The sequence below is a fragment of the Oncorhynchus mykiss genome, chromosome 26, assembly GCF_057628025.1.
Source record: "Oncorhynchus mykiss isolate SJ-2025 chromosome 26, ASM5762802v1, whole genome shotgun sequence".
Lineage (NCBI taxonomy): Eukaryota > Metazoa > Chordata > Actinopteri > Salmoniformes > Salmonidae > Oncorhynchus > Oncorhynchus mykiss.
In genome coordinates, this window is record NC_143047.1 from 2111966 (window position 1) to 2135000 (window position 23035).

General features: G+C 41.6%; 1 protein-coding gene across 2 annotated transcripts in view; it reads left to right on the top strand.

Annotated features, from left to right (window-relative positions):
• Window positions 1-23035, top strand: part of daam2 (dishevelled associated activator of morphogenesis 2) — a 234287-nt gene that overhangs the window by 39210 nt on the left and 172042 nt on the right. The gene's annotated exons all lie outside the window — the stretch shown is intronic.

Here is a 23035-nt window from a genome sequence, read left to right on the forward strand (position 1 = left end):
GAGCGGTATGACGGCTGTGTGGTCTCATGGTGTTTATACTTTCATACTAATGTTTGTGCAGATGAACGTGGTACCTTCAGGCGTTTGGAGATTGCTCCCAAGGAAGAACCAGACTTGTGGAGGTTTATCTGAGGTCGTGGCTGATTTTTCTTTAGATTTTTCCCATGATGTCAGGCAAAGAGGCACTAAGTTTGAAGGTAGGCCTTGAAATACATCCACAGGTACACCTCCAATTGACTCAAATGATGTCAATTAGCCTAGCAGAAGCTTCTACAAAATCATGACAATTTTCCAAGCTGTTTAAAGGCACAGTCAACTTAGTGTATGTAAACTTCTGACCCACTGGAATTGTGATACAGGGAATTATAAGTGAAATAATCTCTGTAAACAATTGTTGGAAAAATTACTTGTCATCCACAAAGTAGATGTCCTAACTGACTTGCCAAAATGATAGGTTGTTAACAAGACGTGTGGAGTGGTTGAAAAACGGGTTTTAATGACTACAACCTAAGTGTATGTAAACTTCCGACTTCAACTGTAACTCTCGGTCTTCCTTTGCTGTTCTTGACATTTTTAGATTGACTGACCTTCATGTCTAAAGGTAATGATGGACGGTTGTTTCTCTTTGCTTATTTGAGCAGTGTAGTTATTCCCTCCGTAAGGCAATCAAACAGGCAATCGCAATTCAAAGTCTCAGACATGAGACGTATGTGGCAGGGTCTACAGACAATCACGGATTACAAAGGGAAAACCAGCCATGTCGCAGACACCGTCTTGCTTCCGGACATGCTAAACACCTTCACCCGTTTTGAGGATAACACAGGGCCACCGACGTGGTGACTCGCAGTGCTGACCTTCCTTGTGTACTGTCACTCAACTATCATCTGCAAAGTATACTGAGCACAAGTCGTCATCTAGTCAGTCTAGTAAAAGCACTGCAGCAGTTACTCTATCGCTGATTCCAGAGGGTGTTTGAATGTCAGAATGGAGCACTCGGATGAACAGGCCAAAAAAATTTGGTGACAATATATACATAATGTCTGCATTGCTGGACCCATCGTTCTGGCTTGATCATGATGTCCTCATTCCACATGAAGATAAAGCTGAATTGGAGAGTCTGCTTTGGTAGGTACAATGCATTGCAACATTTTCAATTTCACTTGCAGTCAAATGTTTTTTTCATGTATACTGTTTATATTCTTGATCATACACATTTTCTGAATCTTTTTTTCAGACCTTGTTTTGGCTGAAGCACAGAAAGTCACCGTAAAGGAGAAGAACAACCACCAGCCAAAACCTCCAGACCTGTTCTCTGGCTACCGCAACCAGATCGGCAAGAAGAAAGGAGACAAAGTCATCTGTCAGAGCAGAGATTATTCGCTACATTTAAGTATCTTCTGTAGAAAATTAAGTTGATGGCTTTGATTTTTAGGAGAATCCATGCAAAAAAAATTAAGCAGTTAGCAGTTAGCAATGACAGTGCTGGCTGTGCCTGCCACCAGTGCCCCAGCGGAGAGAGCGTTTCGTCAATGCTCCCTCAACATGCCAGGCCCAATGCAAGAATGCTGACAAACTTGATCTTTCTGAAACGTGAACTGTATGGAACAAATGTTCTCGGTCTTAGGGCGCAGGACCAAATGTGCTACTTGTTACAGGAAATTGTATTTCTGTTAGGTGTCCAGGTCAGTAAGTATATTTTAGGGGATAAAGGTCATTTACATTTGAGGTATGTGTAAATATAACACTTTAGTAGTGCAGTTGTCAGTAATTTTGGTTTGCATTCATACTTGTCATTTATCTTCCCTCGCCTACATATTTTCTGTTTGTGTGAAATATAGACAATGTCTGACACAAAATACCATGCACTTTAAAATGTTACGTTTTCCTACGTTTTCCTGTTCCTATCTGGTACAATTACTTTTATTAATGTAAACTGTCTACATGTTAAAATGACATTTATTTTGATTTTAAATAGTGCCTGATGTGCTTTCTTTCATACCAGTATGGACTAATGGAAAAAGGGAGTCTCTTCAAATAATTTCCAAGGTTTATAGACCTAACCCACAGCATGCAGAAAGCCATTGCCAAAAGGGACTTGAGAGTTGAATTAGACTTGGCCCTGAAAGTCTTGAGACATGACTTGGACTCTACCTCAAAGACTTGTGAACATCTCTGGTATATACTGTATTCTATTCTACTTTATCTTAGTCTATGCTGCTCTGACATTGCTTGTCCAAATATTTAGATATTCTTAATTATATTTCTTTACTTTAGATGTCTATTGTTGTGGAATTGTTAGATATTACTGCACTGTTGGAGCTAGAAACACAAGCATTTCGCTCCACCCACAGTCTGCTAAATACGTATATGTGACCAATACAATTTGATAATTGTATGTGTGCGGTACAGAGATGAGGTAGTCATTAAAAAAATGTTAAATCAACAGTATTACCACACAGTCCATGCAACTTATTGTGAATTGTTAAGCACATTTATTTAGGCTTGGGGTTACTTATTGACTCAAGACATTTCAGCTTTCATTTAGAATACATTTGTAAAAATAGCTAAAAACAAAATTCTGCTTTGACATTAAGGGGTATTTTGTGTAGGCCAGTGACTGAATTGAAATGTAATCCATTTTAAATTCAGCCTGGAACACAAAATATAAAAAAATTCAAGGTGTAAGAATACTTTCTGAAGGCACTGGATTCCATATATGAAGCAAGCAATCTAACCCTTTTTGGTTCTATAAGGAACCTTTTTTCTAAGCGTGTAGAATGGCAGTGTTTATAAACTTATTTAGGCAAAGTTAAGGATGGAGAGGGGCATGACTTCAACATTGTAATAACACAATTAAATGAATGAGCAGTCAGCAGTTAGTGTTAAAGGGGCAATCAGGGATTTAAACAAAGCATTTACCCCGCCACTGTTTTGGTGAACAGCTGAGTAGTGCTGTCACGACTAAACAAAATCTTGGTTGACTGAAAGTACTCTTTCGACCAATCGATTCATAAAAATGTTAAAACATTTATTTTTACTTATATAGACACACCCTATGTGTGTTAATAAAATCAACGGTATGCTTGTCTGATGCGGTTTGATTAAATAAGACACAAATGACTCGCGATATCCAGATAACCATAAGAGAAAAACCTTAACCTGACCCGACCATCCTCCACCCGCTCCTGTTAACTTTCGCAGATTCTGCCATTACTCTCCTGAAGTTGTCGGTAATAGGAAACACGAGGAGTTGGCAGCCTTTCCAATGTGGAATGCCAATTTAGCTTAACATTTCTACCGCATATGAAAACCAGTTATGGTATTAATTTGCGCGTTTTCGTGGAACAGTCATTTAATTTATAACGTCTATCTCAATCGTGATCATGTGGTGTATCAAACTATCCAAATCTACATGAAAATAATACAAACCTAAAAAGTAACTTATATTGCCAACGATGTAAAAATAGCATATAAAAAGCCAAACAACAACATTGCAGGCCGCAGGTATAAATTATCCTGACAGGATATTTATTTTTATGTATCACATTAGCTCCGCATTACCTGTATGCAACGAACTTGAAACATTGTATCAACTTTGTATAAAATATTCTGGGCCACTTTTTTCCCCCCCATAAGTTTTTTTTTTTTTAATGACGTTTCTATTTTATGATGTTTCCACTCAACATGACCTTACTCAACATTGACAGTAGCGCTTCAAACAAAAGACTGACTAAATGCAATGAAATAAACCAAAAATCACTTCTCACAAGTGTAGCATAGGTTGTGTGTGCGCTCTGCAAACAACGTGTCCACTTTGAAAATGGCGCAACCTGGAATAATATATTCAAATCACATGTATTTATAAAGCCCTTCTTACATCAGCTGATATCTCAGTGCTGTACAGAAACCCAGCCGGAAACCCCAAACCGCAAGCAATGCAGATGTAGAAGCATGGTGGCTAGGAAAAACTAGAAAGGCCGAAACCTAGAGGGGAACCAGGCTATGAGGGGTGGACAGTCCTCTTCTGGCTGTGCCGGGTGGAGATTATAACAGAACATGGCCAAGATGTTCAAATGTTCATAAATGACCAGCATGGTCAGATAATAATCACAGTAGTTGTCTAGGGTGCAACAAGTCAGCACCTCAGGAGTAAATGTCAGTTGGCTTTTCATAGCCGATCATTCAGAGTATCTCTACCACTCCTGCTGTCTCTAGAGAGTTGAAAACAGCAGTGTAGGGTGGCTAGCACTGGAGTAATATGATAAAAAAATGTGTTCTAATCTGGATTCTAGCAGCCATATTTAGCACTAACTGAAGGTTTTTGTGCTTTATCCGGGTAGCCGGGAAGTAGAGCAATGCAGTAGTCTAACCTAGAAGTAACAAAAGTATTTTTCTGCATTTTTGGACAAAGTTTCGGATTTTTTGCAGTGTTATGTAGATGGAAAAAAGCTGTCCTTGAAACAGTTTTGATAAGTTTGTCAAAAGGGAGATGCGGGTCCAGAGTAACGCCAAGGTCCTTCAGTTTTATTTGAGATGACTGTACAACCCATCAAGATATTAATTGTCAGATTCAACAGAAGATCTTTGTTTCTTGAGACCTAGGACAAGCGACTCTGTTTTGTCGGAGTTTAAAAGTAGAACGTTTGCAGCCATCCACTTCCTTATGTCTGAAACACAGGCTTCTAGCGAGGGCATTTTTGGGGCCTCACCATGTTTCATTGGAATGTACAGCTGTGTGTCATCCGCATAGCAATGAAAGTTAACATTATGTTTGCGAATGACATCCCCAAGAGGTAAAATATATAGTGAAAACAATAGTGGTCCTAAAATGGAACCTTGACGAACCTACATTTACAACATTTACAGTTGATTTGTCAGAGGACAAGCCATTCACAGAGACAAACTGATATCTTTCAGACAGATGAAGATCTAAACCAGGCCAGAACTTTCCGTTTAGACCAATTTGGGTTTCCAATCTCTCCAAAAGAATCTGGTGATCGATGGTATCAAAAGCAGCACTAAGGTCTAGGAGCACGAGGACAGATGCAGAGCCTCAGTCTGATGCCATTAAAAAGTAATTTACCACCTTCACAAGTGCAGTCTCAGTGCTATGATGGGGTCTAAAACCAGACATGTAGCATTTCATATACATTGTTTGTCTTCAGGAAGTGAGTTGCTGCACAACAGCTTTTTCTGAAATGTTTCGAGGAATGGAAGATTCGATATAGGCCGATTTTGTTATATATATTTTTTTAAATATTTTCTGGGTCAAAGTTTGGCTTTTTCAAGAGAGGCTTTGTTACTGCCACTTTTAGTGAGTTTGGCACACATCTGGTGGATAGAGCCATTTATTATGTTCAACATAGGAGGACCAAGCACAGGAAGCAGCTATTTCAGTAGTTTAGTTGGAATAGGGTCCAGTATGCAGCTTGAAGGTTTAGAGGCCATGATTATTTTCATTGTGTCAAGAGATATAGTACTAAAACACTTCTCTCTTGATCCTAGGTCCTGGCAGAGTTGTGCAGACTCAGGACAACTGAGCTTTGGAGGAATACTCAGATTTAAAGAGGAGTCTGTAATTTGCTTTCTAATGATCATGATTCTCTTGGGGAATGCTGCTTTTTAGTTAGCTTTGCGACAGTATCAAAAATTTCGGATTGTACTTATTTTCCTCAATTAAGTTGGAAAAATAGGATGATGGAGCTGCAGTGAGAGCTCTTCGATACTGCACGGTACTGTCTTTCCAAGCTAGTCGGAAGACTTCCAGTTTGGTGTGGCGCCATTTCTGTTCCAATTTTCTGGAAGCTTGCTTCAGAGCTCGGGTGCTTTCTGTATACCAGGGAGCTAGTTTCTTATGATAAATGTTTTTAGGAGTGCAACTGCATGTAGGGTATTTCTCAAGGTTAAATTGAGTTCCCCAGTTAGGTGGTTAACTGATTTTTGTTCTGACTTCCTTGTGTAGGCAGAGGGAGTCTGGAAGGGCATCAAGGAATCTTTGGGTTGTCTGAGAATTTCTAGCACGACTTTTGATGCTCCTTGGTTGGAGTCTGAGCAGATTGTTTGCGATTGCAAACATAATAAAATGGTGGTCCGATTGTCCAGGATTATGAGGAAAAACATTAAGATCCACAACATTTATTCCATGGCACAAAACTAGGTCCAGAGTATGACTGTGACAGTGAGTAGGTCCAGAGACATGTTGGACAATACCCACTGAGTCGATGGCTCCGAAAGCCTTTTGGAGTGGGTCTGTGTACTTCCATGTGAATATTAAAATCACTGAAAATTGGAATATTATCTGCTATGACTACAAGCTCCAACAGGAATTCAGGCAACTCAATGAGGAACGCTGTATATGGCCCATGAGGCCTGTAAACAGTAGCTATAAAAAGTGATTAAGTAGATTTCATGACTAGAAGCTCAAAAGACAAAAATGTTGTTTAAAAAAAAAAAAAAAAAAATTATTTTTTGGTTAATTGAAATTTGCTATCGTAAATGTTAGCTACACCTCCGCCTTTGCGGGATGCACGGGGATTATGGTCACTTGTGTAACCAGGAGGTGAGGCCTCATTTAACACAGTAAATTAATCAGGCTTAAGCCATGTGTCAGTCATGCCAATCACATCAGTGATTAGTTCATTGACTACAACTGCCTTGGAAGTGAGGGATCTAACATTAAGTAGCCCTATTTTGAGATGTGAGGTATCACAATCTCTTTCAATAATGGCAGGAATAGAGGAAGTCTTTATTCCAGTGAGATTGCTTAGGCGAACACCGCCATGTTTAGTTTTGCCCAACCTAGGTCGAGGCACAGACACGGTGCCGGATTAAGTGATATGACATGCTATTCTATAAAATCCTTTCTCTGTAATTGAAATTACCTGATTGAGCTAATCATGTAAATGTAATTAACTAGAAAGTCGGGGCACCACAAAATAATATTTATAAAGCTGTTATATTCCGAATAAACTCTTAAAGCCTAGTAATATTTTGCATCAATAGCAGTCAATATTAATCGTCACCTTATTTCAGTCTCATCTGAAAGTTGTAAATTCTTGGTTATCTGCACGAACCCTGGCTAACAATTTGAATCAGCAATACAAAATTGAGTGTATTTATTTACTAAATACCTATCTAATCACAGAGAATTACACATAATTAAATCATAACTTGATTACAAATGACGTCCTAAAGGAAAACGTCCCTAGCGGGCGGAACAGATATGACCGCTTGTTACACAAAGGAAAAGGGCTGGGTTTGAGTGAAAGAGCGGGAAGACTGAGGAACAAAGGGAAAAAGCTGTGCTATCGTAAATACAGTATCTATTCATTCTAAATTACCGCCCATTTGGAGAAGGAAAATGCAAAAAATATTTACTGAGTTGCGCTTTGGTAGATTGGTGGTAGATGGAAGGCCGTGTTATCCCACAGAGTCCTTTGTCATTTGAAGAATGTCTCTGCTGGTAAATTATATACGTTGTAGTAACGTCGTTGTGTGGTAGACTGGATTCTCTGTCTGTTCTTTCCTAGCCCACGTTTGCAGCTGCTGTGGCTAACTCAACGGCTAGGAGGTATCACTTCTGTAGTGAATTAGAGTTCAAAGTTCATACCATTCGCAACCAAAGCTCATGCTGAGGTTGGCTTAGTTCTGTAGTTGACATGTTATTCCTTTTAACTCAGAGGCTGCATACCTCACATACTTGGAACAGGAGGTTACATTTTTTGTCAAGGCTTTATATAGTGGAGCGTGAAGGGTGTGTCTGAAGAGTTTTATAACCCATGTCTCTTCACAGGGGTGGGCCACTGATTGAGCAGAGCCCTAACCTTATGAAAACCCAAATCTCTCATTTGGAAGCTAAAATTACATTTAACCTCTTCACCAATAATTTTATATTCAAACATTTTTAAATTGATCAACAATTCCATGTGACTCCGATAACTACAATGTGCAGACTTTCCACTGTAGAGTTGGTCATCCTATCATTGAGAATGTCCCAGATGACAACCAAACTGACATCCTATTCATTAAGTACCACCGTATATGTTCAATTGGTCGGATCCCCCCCCACCCTCTTTTGTTCCCAGAATCTCTGTTAACCAAGGGGTTTTCAAATTTCACATAAGTAGGGTAGAGAGAGGAAAAAGGGGGGATGAGGTATTTATGACTGTCATAAACCTACCCCCAGGCCTACGTCATGACAGTAACATTTTGTTTTCAACAGCGGAGATTTGTATCAACCTTGCTCTCTGTCTCTTCGACATTTGCAACATTGTTTTAATATTCAAATTCGATCTCCAGCTGTCCCATAGTAATGGACGTGTAGGGATGAGAGACAGGCAGGCAACGCTTCTCAGCCAGTCGAATTCATGAATTAGCTAGCATAATTTTTATGGGTATATACAAAGAAATGTCAATTGAAAAAATGTCAAATGAATTGAAGTGCAGCTAGTTTGCAGTCTTTCCAGCTTCAGTTTGAAGATATTGTTTTAGCTGTGTTGTTGGCTAGTTCCTCTGAACAACAGTGTCCTAACGAGAGAGCAGATTTTCTATGCCAGGCAAAATCGTGCCTCATTAGCTCCTTGTTATGGATGTATCCAAATAAATGTCACTAGAATACAGCTTCAACAAATGCAAATGCAGCTACTGTTATTCTTTTTGACGTTTGACGTGACTACGTTAGCCGTGACTGTAAGTTAGCCGTAGTTGGCTAGCTAGCATTCAAGGGATAATGTTGCCAACCAGTATGGCAATGGAACATTTAGAAAGAACGATTGGGTCGCGTCCACAGAACCAATAGAACGAATGACCGGCCGGCTTCAGTAGCAACCCTAGATTTGTATTGGGACTATAACTTGTGGAAGGATGAAATGGTGTGAATAAATTAATCAAAACGTTTGAAAATATGTCAATCAATATTTGAATATGTTAGTAACTGGTTTAATAAATCTTCAGAAAACAACATGTTTTTAACACCTTACTTTTGGTACTAAACCGTATGCATTTATTCCATTCACTTTTTTTCAACTGCTACCAGGAGACATTAAGACGAGTCTTGTGAGGCCTGTGGGTGTCCTAGAGCACAACAACCGACATGTACATGTTCGAGTCTTTCCACAAAAGGGTCATATTAGTGTGTACCCCAAACTGTTCGGACGCTACAGACAATTTTGTGAGAAGGCTGATTGTCGGAATGTCTAAGGGTCGGACAAACACCGCTCTAGCTCTGTCACATTTTCACCTCGGATGCGGTGGATTGAGGCGCATCCAATGCAAAAAAAAACATATCTTTAGCAAAGACAGAATTTTATGACAACTTGCATTTCACAATTTTTCTTTTATTTAACTAGGCAAGTCAGTTAAGAAGAAATTCTTATTTATAATGACGGCCTACCGGGGAACAGTGGGTTAATAACTGCCTTGTTCAGGGGCAGAACGTCATTTTTACCTTGTGAGCTCGGGGATTCGATCCTGCAACTTTTCGGTTACTGGCCCAACGCGCTCAGATAAAAGTGGAAAAGTGTTTATTGACAGCCTCTTGTAGTTGTCAATGTAGAGGAGGTCATTCCATAGTCATGAGTGTTTGTATTCTGAAACTACTGAACACCTAAACAATGTCATAAGACAACTTTGTTGAAGCGAACTTTGCCTCATAGCCCATAAAGTCGAGTGTGGATCTCCCTGTTTCAACCATAGTCTAACCACACGACTTAATGCTTCTACAATCCACTGAGCTGTCTATGGACAGTTGTTAAAAATAATCTGCCCAGAGTGTAGTTGGTCGCTGGCAGATATACACTGAACAAAAAATATAAACACAACATGTAAAGCGCTGGTCCTATGTTTCATGAGGTGAAATGTTCCATACACACACAAAGCGTACTTTTCTCACATTTGGTGCACAAATGTGTTTACATCCCTGTTAGTGAGCATTTTATCCTTTGTCAAGATAATCCTTCCACCTGACCGGTGTGGTATATCAATTGGCTGATTAAACAGCATGATCACTACACAAGTGCACTTTGTGCTGGGGACAATTAAAGGCTACTCTAAAATGTGCAGTTATGTCACAACACAATGCCACAGATGTCTCAAGTTTTGAGGAAGTGTGAATTTGGTATACCGACTGCAGGAATGTCTACCAGTGCTGTTGCCAGAGAATTTAATGTTAATTTCTCTATTATAAGCTGCTTTATGAGAATTTGGCAGTACATTCAACCGGCCTCACAACTGCAGACCAAGTGTAACCATGCCAGCCCAGGACCTCCACCTCTGGCTTCTTCACCTGAGGGATTGTCGTAGGGGGGGTTGCGGAGGTCCTCCTAGACCCACCCATGGCTGCACCTCTGCCCAGTCATATGAAATGCGTAGATTAGGGCCTTTATATGAACTGTAACTCAGCAAAATATTTGAAATTGAAAGTGTAATTTTGGAGTCATGGGTTGATCTTGAGATGTGTGGTGAATGGTGTGTCCTGAAGCGGTAGGGGGCTAGCTGTACCCAGCTGGTTCCAATCAACAGGACCACTCACACCCCTCAGGAGAGTAATCCGCACACAAAGACTTCCCTCATCAGCATCACCACAACATCCCAGTCTACACACACACATTAATCTGCTCTCGGTGTGTTCACTTAATTTACAAAGCCCTCTCATAGCTACTGGGAGTTCATTAGCTAGCTATCAGCAGGGGTGTATTCATTCCACCGATTCTGTTGCAAAACGTTTCTTAAACGGAAGCAAACAGAACAAAACAGGGAGGAACCTACCTAAGTTTGTCCATAAACTCTTGCAAATGTTTGGGGAATGAATACACCCCAGAAATGAAGGAACAGGGTAACATTGACCTAATACTAAAACCATGAATTTCAAAGACTTGGGCTAATGGTAACATGACCCAATGGACAACAACACATCACACTGTCTCAGATTGCATTCCACGTGACTCAGCTAGAGGGCCCCCGGGTCACCCTGTCTTGGAGGAATGTACATTTGGGAGCCCTCCTCTCTCTCTGGAGAACAGGATGTTCATGGGTGTGTCCCAAATGGCACCCTATTCCAAAATATAGTGTCCTACTTTTGACCAAGCCCTATGGGAATAGAGTGCCGTTTGGGACACAGGACGTGTGTCCGAGAGGAGCGTCCGTAGTTATAAATCAGAACTGAAAGCCTCTCCTCCCTAAGAGGGTTTCTGGACTGAAGGACTGAGGGATGAAAGGACAGACTAACTCTCTCAGGGTTCGGGGACACAAAAGGAATTGAAAAATACTGCACCAAACATCTTAGTTAGTTAATTAGTTTCGCGACTAAGATCTCTTAGGCAAAATTGTCAAAATGAATGACCGATTTCTTGAGTTATCTTAAATTAATTCGGACTATTTTGAGAAAGTGTATAATAGCTAAGGCGTCTCAAAATCGACAAACAGTACTATTGCTGCTTTTTTCTTGTTTTTTCAAGTGAAGGTCTTAAGGGAGTATGTGAGCACACTCCTTCGGTTCGGCTAGCTGAGTTCAGCTGTGCACCAGCCAAACTGAAGCATGCTGGCACCTTAAGCCTGTCTCTACAATGCAAAGTGTCACACTTTTGTCAGAGAGCCCTTTGAAGAAACGCTGCTGTGGATTTGCTGAGTGTGTCTTATTTTGCGGGTGTGGTATGCAGTGTTTGTGAGCATGTGTGTTTTGGACGTGTGTGTGTGTCAGAATCATTGTAGCGGTTGATCTATCAAGGAATTCATAGTACGAAACAACATATCCATTGCTGATATTTAATTTCACAACCTTCGACAACACTCAGCTACTTTTTGTACTTTTCATCTGTTTTAGTTGTGTTGATTTTGGTTCAATGAAATAAAGGGCTAAATAGGAAGGACAGTGGATTGCTTCAGGGTGAAGTGTCCCCGAGGTACAGATCTAAAATCGGCTTCCCCTCCCCCAATCTCTAACCTTAAAGCTGGAATCCTTAATACATTTATTTTACAAAATGGTCACCCTGCCTTTGTTCAGCAAGAGATGTATGCAAGGACTGACCATCCATGAAATCACATAGTTTTAACCATGTTTTAAGGCTATACCAGGTTTGTTTACATTTACTTTATTTACAATCATTGCAGTATAACAAGTTTCTATTGTTATTTTTGAAGGTACAACAGTTAAACTAATATCATGAGGCATTTATAAGTTTTATTCTTCAAGAATCAATGGGTATACAGTATATCATTACATTTATTAGTCCAAAAAAGGAATGTTGCAACTAAGGATTCTAGCCTTAACTACTGGTGGGGAAAATGCAACATCAAGATCTGCATCTACGGGCAACTTCACCCATCCAAGCAGATTGTTCCAGCCAGCCATCTTTATAGATAAACAGGATGTGCTGTGTTTGTTATGGTTATCCTCTCTCTGGGGGCCACATTAGACCGAGTTACAGTGCAGTGCAGCACCCCGACAGCTAAAGAAAGGTTAGTGACCACGAGGGAAGTTTGATGTGGATTCGTGGTTCATTACGTTTCTAATAACTGGTCCAATTATGTTTTTTTGCTTAGTCAGTGATAGTGCGTGTTCATTTTGAGAGCTGCCTTTTGCAGTTGAAGTCGTTTTGGAACATGCCTTCACGTTCCAATCGCTAACTTTGCAGACATGCTCCACTGTAAACTAACAAGCACTTTACTTACAAGGAGTGAGAAATCACTTATTTACAGTGTTTTATAGAGTTTAAGAAAGGACATTTTTGCACATGAAAATGCTTTTTTCTTTATTTACTTTTCAATAAAGAAGGAACTCACTCCTAAAAAAAATCTCCACTACAAGTTTTGATACTATTTGAGCTGGGTTCGTTTAGTGGCAGTAAAAAGAAACGGTGATAAATTGTAATGTCTGCCATGCACAGCTGAAAAGGCACTCTATGGAATGGCCCCATGGTACCAATATAATACCAACTTGAATATATAAACCATGTGTTTGAACTGGCACATCTGGAAAATGAGAAAAGAGACCCTCCTTTCCTCTCTCTGTCCTCCCATTCGACTGCCTTACACACCTGGTTGTGCAGTATTAGTGCTTCTCTAAGCAATGAGCCGAGGGTCAGCCATTTTTTATATACAAGTGTCATTACTGTATTTTCTATTTTGGATTCACTCATCTAGACACATTACAACTCTCTTTTTGTACACTAAAACAAAAGCTGAATGTTGACAACACTCACAATGTGGCCTGATAAGGCAGAATCAGACTGCTTACTGTGTGAACCTCAAAAACAGCCATGTCCAGTCCATACGTTCTGTTTGAGCACACGCATCTTCAAACATTCCACTCATAACAAGTAGAACTGCATAAAGATGTGTTCATAATACTCTGGTCGTTCATAACGGTTGACCCTCATGACCAAATAATAACTTCATGGGTTAAGATGACGAAGCTGTCATCGTAAGTCATTTGCTATGCCAGGCCGTTCTCCAAACATGACAGAATGTAGCTGGCACATGTCCATACATACAGTGAGAAGCTTTGAGGGTGCAGGCGGTTGGTTGTTTTCTAACCCTGCCCAGTCTGCTTCGTGGACAAAAGAGGTATTCAGAGGCCCAGTGGCTACTAAGTGACCCATACAAACACCAATGGTTGGGCCTGGAGGGTGTAAGTCATGCTAAATTACTAGGTTGCTAACTTGGCACTTTGAGTAGACAGTTGAGTTGAGGCTGTGGTGGTCAGGGAGGAGTGAGAGTGGGAGAAAGGGGCAGAATTTTTTATTATCCATCCACATATGAACAGTAGTAAGTAGTTGGTGTGTGAGGTCCAGTACAAGTGGCAAATCACCACCACTGACCATGAATGCTCTGTACTTAAAAAGCACATTAAGAAAAGTTGTGTTTTTGCGTACTGGAACTACATTGGCCATTGTAGTTAATTGGCGGACTACAGTTTGTTCATGCACACAATGTGTCTGCTGGTTACTGCTGTCAAGAGTTAGTTTTTAGCCAAGTAACCCTGTCAAGTTTCTGCTACAGCATGAGCATGTTGAGCGAGCAGCAACGTTTCCTCCTTTGCCAGTTAATTTATGTGCGGGCACCAGAGAGAATGCTTCAAGTGCGGTCCCAAGAATTCCTTGTGAGCCAAACAGACAGAAATAGAGTGACTTTCTGGCTAAGAGAAACCCTCAATAATGCATTAAGGAACAACACGTTGTAAAACATGACTTTCACCTTGATTCAGCTCCGTCAACGGCACAAGGACTCTTGCCATTCTATCTGGTTCCATTCGGTTAGGCCCCGGCAAAGGTGACCTCATAGGCTGCTTTATGCTGTTTTCAATGGATTCTTATAAACTCTGCTTCTTCTCACTTTACTGAGTTTGACTACTCCTCTGTACTAGACGAAGCAGAAATTGAGAAAAAGAGGCTCAAGCTGCTATAGAGGCATTAGAGACCACCTTGGATGGCCAGTTCAGCGTATCCAATGTTCCATCTACCTTTTTGTCTAACTCCATACAAGTGCCAAGTTCCCTTTTTCTTACAATCTGACAAAATTGTGCCTTTTGTTAGGAGCGCTATAACATTGCCTCTGTTGTAGCAGCAGTGCTTCTCATTCCGAAGGACAGATCAAATGCTTTTTTTCACGGCGCTAGCTCAGAGAAATCAAGCTGAATCCTCAGACTGCACCCCGCATGCCTCCCTGTAAGCTGGTCCTGAATGATTGGCAAGTGATTGACAGGTACTGTGGGGCCTTGTGTCATTCCATTCCGCATAGTAGACCTCTGGGGGTAGAAGAAACTCAGTAGAATGCGCCAATAAACCATTGAGCTTGTTTGCCCATCGCGCTCCTTTACCTCCCATTTCAACAAGCGAGGGTAAATATAGAACCTTGTTGGCGGGAGACACCGATCATTAACACATAATTACCCAGGGTGCAGTGCAAGTTCACCCAAGTGATTTAGAGCAGTGGTTCCCAACATTTTTTGGTTACTACACCACCAACTGAATTTTGCTCTGCCCAGAGTATGCATTTTAGCTTTATGGTCTCATGAGTCTTCTCAAGTACCCCCTGTGGATAGGCCAAGTACCCCCCCCCCCCCCCCCCCCCAGGGGTCCTAGTGTCCCTGGTTGGAAACCACTGCTTTAGAGGATCTGTGAAAAAGACAAAGTGGAGGCCACTCTATGGTCCATCCTATGGCGTACAGAATGGCAGTAGGGTTTCTACCCTCTCATTTTCTTTTACTGGAAAGCGCACACTGGAATAACGATGAGTCATAACAAACACACCCAATTCAGAGAGAAGGATAACGGAGAGAATTTGGGATAATTTGTGCTCTGATGTTCCTCCAGTTGTTTTGTCAAAATTTATATCTTGAGTGCATTTGGCGCATCTCCATTTGCAACAAATAATCTATTTAATTTTCATCCTGTCAATCCGTGTGCCTGGTGTGGTCACGGTGTACCAGGCCACATTGTGAGATGAACTATAGGCCTATTCCCCTGTCTGGCTCCTGTGTTTTAGTCATGAAGGTTTAACCTCCCACAGAGAGGGGAAAAAATGGAGGGGAGGGTGAAAAGCGGTAGCTGGAGATGAAGGGAGAGAAGTAGACAGGCTGGGCTGGGAACTGGGCTAATGGATGTGTCCCTAGAGCTTGTTCAGGAATGTGTCTGTGTCACCTGTCTTCTGTCCCCCCTGAGAAAGGTGACATTCAACATTATGGCCCTTGTCGGGCTCTGCAGAAAATTAATCAATGGTTAGTAGGCGGGGTATTAGGAGAGGGGGATGGAGGTTTGATTGTTGTGACTGTGTATGTCTTTGTGTATCTCGTCTTCATGGACAGATGCGTTTCATTTATTTGGTATACCTATACAGACTTGACCCATGAGTGTCAATGAATTGCTCTTTCCTTAATACTGTATACTTTTTTATACTGTACATGAAATTGCTGTAACTGTTTCATCTGTTGCTGATTAATCCTTAATGTTTTTGTCAAGACATATATATATACACACTGCTCCAAAAAATAAAGGGAACACTAAAATAACACATCCTAGATCTGAATGAATGAAATATTCTTATTAAATACTTTTTTCTTTACATAGTTGAATGTGCTGATGACAAAATCACACAAATTATCAATGGAAATCAAATGTATCAACCCATGGAGGTCTGGATTTGGAGTCACACTCAAAATTAAAGTGGAAAACCACACTACAGGCTGATCCAACTTTGATGTAATGTCCTTAAAACAAGTCAAAATGAGGCTCAGTAGTGTGTGTGTGTGTGTGTGTGTGGCCTCCACGTGCCTGTATGACCTCCCTACAACGCCTGGGCATGCTCCTGATGAGGTGGCGGGTGGTCTCCTGAGGGATCTCCTCCCAGACCTGGACTAAAGCATCCGCCAACTCCTGGACAGTCTGTGGTGCAACGTGGCGTTGGTGGATGGAGCGAGACATGATGTCCCAGATGTGCTCAATTGGATTCAGGTCTGGGGAACGGGCGGGCCAGTCCATAGCATCAATGCCTTCCTCTTGCAGGAACTGCTGACACACTCCAGCCACATCAGGTCTAGCATTGTCTTGCATTAGGAGGAACCCAGGGCCAACCGCACCAGCATATGATCTCACAAGGGGTCTGAGGATCGCATCCTGGTACTTAATGGCAGTCAGGCTACCTCTGCCGAGCACATGGAGGGATGTGTTGCCCCCCAAAGAAATGCCACACCATGACTGATCCACCGCCAAACCGGTCATGCTGGAGGATGTTGCAGGCAGCAGAACGTTGTCCACGGCGTCTCCAGACTCTGTCACGTCTGTCAAATGTGCTCAGTGTGAACCTGCTTTCATCTGTGAAGAGCACAAGGCGCCAGTCGCAAATTTGCGAATCTTGGTGTTCTCTGGCAAATGCCAAACGTCCTGCACGGTGTTGGGCTGTAAGCACAACCCCCACCTATGGACGTCGGCCCTCATACCACCGTCATGGAGTCTGTTTCTGACCAATTGAGCAGACACATGCACATTTGTGGCCTGCTGGAGGTCATTTTTCAGGGCTCTGGCAGTGCTCCTCCTGCTCCTCCTTGCACAAAGGCGGAGGTAGCGGTCCTGCTGCTGGGTTGTTGCCCTCCTACGGCCTCCTCCACGTCTCCTGATATACTGGCCTGTCTCCTGGTAGCGCCTCCATGCTCTGGACACTACGCTGACAGACACAGCAAACCTTCTTGCCACAGCTCGCATTGATGTGCCATCCTGGATGAGCTGCACTACCTGAGCCACTTGAATGGGTTGTAGACTCCGTCTCATGCTACCACTAGAGTGAAAGCACCGGCAGCATTCAAAAGTGACCAAAACATCAGCCAGGAAGCATAGGAACTGAGAAGTGGTCTGTGGTCACCACCTGCAGAACCACTCCTTTTATTGGGGGTGTCTTGCTAATTGCCTATAATTTCCACCTGTTGTCTATTCCATTTGCACAACAGCATGTGAAATGTATTGTCAATCAGTGTTGCTTCCTAAGTGGACAGTTTGATTTCACAGAAGTGTGATTGACTTGGAGTTATGTTGTTTAAGTGTTCCCTTTTTTTTGAGCAGTGTGTATATATATATGTGTGTGTGTGTGTGTGTGTGTGTGTGACAGGCACACAAAGAGAGAGAGAGAAACAGAGAGCAGGATGAAAGAAAATGACAACACCATGGGCCTCATTAAAAACCGTGTGTACATACAAAATATTCACCAAAATGTGCGTGCGGCAATTCACACAAGTTGGCATTTATAAGAAATTTGAAAATGTGTTCACCTCCCCACAAACTTTAGACGATGCATACGCACATCTACAAGTGGTTGAAATATTGTATTGCAAGCTGGTAAGTAAGTATTTTGTGCAAATGTGGGTATGATGAAAAGTTAATTCATAAAAAACAAAAAAAAGGAAACATATCAACAAGAATGCAAGTAAATTTTATTTCACCTTTATTTAACCAGGGAGGCCAGCTGAGAACAAGTTCTCATTTACAACTGCGACCTGGCCAAGATAAAGCAAATCAGTGCGACAAAAACAACACAGTTACACATGGAATAAACAAGCGTACTGTCAATAACAAAATAGATTTTTCTATGTGCAGTGTGTGCAAATGTAGTAAGAAAAGGGAGATAAGGCAATAAATAGGCCAGAGGCAAAAAAATTACAATTTAGCTTTAACACTGGAGTGAAAGATGTACAGATGATGATGTTCAAGTAGCGATACTGGGGTGCAAAATAGCAACAAGAAAAATAACAATATGGGGATGAGGTAGTTGGGTGTGCTATTTACAGATGTGCTGTGCACAGGTCTGATCTGTAAGCTGCTCTGACAGCTGATGCTTAAAGATAGAGGGAGACATAAGTCTCCAGTTTCAGTGATTTTTTGAAATTCGTTCCAGTCATTGGCAGCAGAGAACTGGAAGGAAAGGTGGCCAAAGAGGTGTTAGCTTTGGGTATGACCAGTGAAATATTCCTGCTGGAGCACGTGCTACGGTGCTATGGTGCTGTGGTGCTATGGTGACCAATGAGCTGAGATAAGGAGGGGCTTTACCTAGCAAAGAATGTGGTGACGAATATGAAGTGAGGGCCAGCCAACGAGAGCATACAGGTCGCAGTGGGAGGTAGTATATGGGGCTTTAGTGACAAAACGGATGGCACCGTGATAAGACTACATCCAATTTGCTGAGTAAAGTGTCAGAGGCTACTTTGTAAATGACATCGCCGAAGTCAAGGATCGGTAGGATAGTCAGTTTTACGAGGGTAAGTTTGGCGGCATGAGTGAAGGATGCTTTGTTGTGAAATAGGAAGCCAATTCTAGATTTTAATTTTGGATTGGAGTTCCTTAATGTGAGTCTGGAAGAAGAGTTTGGTTAGACTGTAGACACCTAGGTATTTGTAGTTGTCCACATATTCTAAGTCAGAACCGTCCATAGTAGTTATGCTAGTCGGGCGGGCGGGTGCGGGCAGCAATCAGTTGAAAAGCATGCATTTAGTTTTGCTCGCATTTAAAAGTAGTTGGGGGCCACGAAAGGAGTGTTGTATGGCATTGAAGCTCGTTTGGAGGTTTGTTAACACAGTGTCCAAAGAAGGGCCAGACGTATACAGAATGGTGTCGTCTGCGTAGAGGTGGATCAGAGAATCAACAGCAGCAAGAGTGACATCCATTGATGGGCCGACTCTTTTCTCTGTCTGAGAATTGAACACTGTGGAACCCCCATAGAGACTGCCAGAGATCCGGACAACAGGCCCTCCGATTTGACACACTGAAATCTGAGAAGTGGTTTGTGAACCAGACCAGGGTGTCCATTGAGAAACCAAGGCTATTGAGTCTGCCGATAAGAATGCGGTGATTGACAGAGTCGAAAGCCTTGGCCAGGTCAATGAAGACGGCTGCACAGTACTCTCTTTTATCGATGGCGGTTATGATATCGTTTAGGACCTTGAGCGTGGCTGAGGTACACCCATGACCAGCTCGAAAACCAGATTGCATAGTGGAGAAGGTACGGTAGGATTCGAAATGGTCGGTGATCTGTTAACAAGTCAGTATTCGAGTCCATCCATGACTGAGAACGTCAGAATTTGACCTGGAAACCAGACACTAGGGGGCAACAGTGAGCGCTGTTACCTTCAAGTAATCAAATCACATTTTATTAGTCACATACATATGTTTAGCAGATGTTATTGCGGGTGAGACGAAATGCTTGTGTTCCTAGCTCCAACAGTGCAGTAGTATCTAACAATTCACAAGAATATATAAAAGTATATCTAAAAGTAAGAAAATGGAATTATAAATATTTGGACACGCAAAGTCAGTGGCACTGGCTAAAATACAGTGTATACATATATGAAATGAGTGAAACGGTATGTAAACATTATTAAAGTGACTAGTGTTCCATTATTAACACGTACCATCAAATGGGTGTGATCATTCTACAGTGGTCCCTGCAGCGTACGCTCAAACCGGTGTGATTAAAACGCTTATTTAGAACGTCCAGCTTCGATTGACGCAACAGTCAGCATTTGATCTTGCCATACTTTTTTCACAGAAACATTTTGCTCAAACAGTCCTTACAAAGTTATGTCCCGAATGTGACCAGTTTATTTTTGGATGCCGTGTTCAGACATTCACAGAAGTAGCTGTGAAACACAATCATCCAAACCGGAAAATGTAGGCTACATTTGTCCTAGCGCTAACTGAGGAAAGATTGACATAACACAAGCGGTCATATTTTTATAACTCTCCGCTGACAGAAACTACAATATGAATTAGCTAATAGCAATTACTCTTTATAATTAATCACCCCACGGGTGAGCGCACCATTGATTGAAATAATTGAGTAAAAAATGGGTAGTTTGTGCGCGCTGTCATTTTTGTTTCTTTGCTTCAACCAAAGATAAGAGACAAGATGAGTTTGGTCTGTTTATAGTATGCATATAGAAGGCTGTGTGTCGTCTATCATCATTCACTTCCCTTCATTCACTTACTGAAGTGTACCTGAAAGATGATTGAACCATTCCTTCACCTCATTATAACATCTTTGGTCTGACAGATGTTTACGTGACACCCAGAATTCCTTGTATAATGAAAACAAACATGGTGCCACACATAGCTGGCAAATAGCTTAGCTCATTATAATCAGTACAACCTTCAAAATAGTATTTTACACACAAGTGTCCACTACAATCTATGCAATAATCAGAATGCATTATGTCACCAGTACTTGAAAACGTGAATAAAAATAAATGCATTATGCTCCATACTTACATAGATCCCTGCCTACAGTTGTAAAGGCAACACGATATACAGAAAATAAGGAACTTTTTTTTACCTTTATTTAAGGCAAGTCAGTTAAGAACAAATTCTTGTTTTCAATGACGGCCTAGGAACAGTGGGTTAACTGCCTGTTCAGGGGCAGAACGACAGATTTGTACCGTGTCAGCTCGGGGGTTTGAACTTGCAACCTTCCGGTTACTAGTCCAATGCTCTAACCACCAGGCCACCCTGACGCTCCATACATGTCCATAGTTATTATTTGTATAGAAAACAACAAGGCAATGCGATCGCCAGCCAGAAAATGCGCAAATGTCTGCATAATTTGAGCTGCGCAAACATTGGTGAAGTGCGTGAGCTCTCCTCGAAGAGTGAAGTTTGTCCGGCTCAGTAAACCCTCAAACATAAATTGTCCGCAACTCTGAAATGGGCTACTTCTATGTGAATTAATGAGGAGGCGGAACACACCTCAATTCAAACGGTTAGAAAATACAACTTGTTAGAAAATAATTTGAAATTGACAAGTTGAAACACAGCCTATAGATAATTAGCAGGCATTGCGTGTTAACTGTCCTGTTTCATGAACGTGATGTCAGAATGCACAACTCTCGCTGGGGCGTCCGTTAGAGATATTTGGAAAAGTTAGTGACCAGTGATTCCATGTCTATGTACATAAGGCAGCAGCTTCTAAAGTGCAGGGTTGAGTAACCGGGTGGTAGCCGGGTAGTGATGGCTTTTTAACAATCTGATGGCCTTGAGATAGAAGCTGTTTTTCAGTTTCTCGGTCCCATCTTTGATGCACATGTACTGACCTCACCTTCTGGATGATAGAGGTGTGAACAGGCCGTGGCTTGGATAGTTGATGTCCTTGATTAAGTATTTTTTTATTTAACCTTTTTTTAACTAGGTTTTGGTTTTGCTAGGGCATTGTGGACGGGGATGGCGGATGGGTGTAAGCATCTGCCTCTGATTCCAAAGATGAAGGTTGAATGCAGCGGTAGAAAGTTGTTTTTTAGATTTTTGTTTTTAAGCCTATCCCAAACCTTAAAAATTACCTTAACCATTTGGAATGAATGCCTAACCTTAAGAATTTGGACTTAATACCTGAACTTAACCCGCACCTTGAGAATGTGGAGTTAATGCCTAAACCTAAAAACATGGATAAACATCTAATTCTGATGTGAGACTATGAGAGCTGGTTGCACACACTCACACACTCACATACACAAACACACACACACTCCAGCCAGGTCGTTCAAGATTGACGTCGAAATTGGACATCTATCCACGCCCTGAGGATGTCGAGAAATGCCTTCAATCTCTGCCACTAGGTGGAAACATTGAGTGCCATTACCATCAAGTAGACATGACTCTGTATCAGAAGGTTGTGTTCGATTCCAGTCATGGAAACTTTTTTATTTTTAGGTTTTAAGCCTGCCCCAAACCTTAAAGGTGCACTATGTAGAAATCGCTCCACCATTTGCTGGTCGATAAAATTCTAATAGTTTGCCTAATTTCAGTTTATGAAATATATTTTCCATAAGCAAAAATAATGTATCTTCAGCTGTTTGAAGCTGGTGTACAAACTTAAGAACGGGGAGCGTAGAAATAGTGCACATATAACAGCTCTACCGCTTCTTAGCTTGCTTTCAATGAGAATGACAGATCTATAACTAACGTTTCTATGTGAATTTGGTCGGGTCGCCCTAAAAGTTACACATTGCAGCTTCAACCCTTACCTTAACCATTTGGAATGAGTATCTACAACCACTCACACACTCACTGACATACACACACTCAAACATACACTCACACACATTTCACTTGCATTCACACACACACACTCACACAAACACACAGACACACACACATACTCAATCTCACGCACACTCACATTCCCACTCACACAAACTCACTCTCATACACACTCACATTCCCACTCACACAAACTCACTCTCATACACACTCACATTCCCACTCACTCGCATATTCTCTCACACACATACACGCACACACGCCCACTGGTTTACACACACACACACACACACACACACCCATACTCTCTCACACACACTGTCACACTCAGTCTCACACAGACTCGCACATGCCCGCTGGTTTACATACATACATACACACACATACACACACACACACCGTCACACTGTTTCACTCACACACACCGTCACACCCAGTTTCACAGACACACACACTCCCATACTCTCTCACACACACATACATACATACATACATACATACATACATACATACACACACGCACACCGTCACAC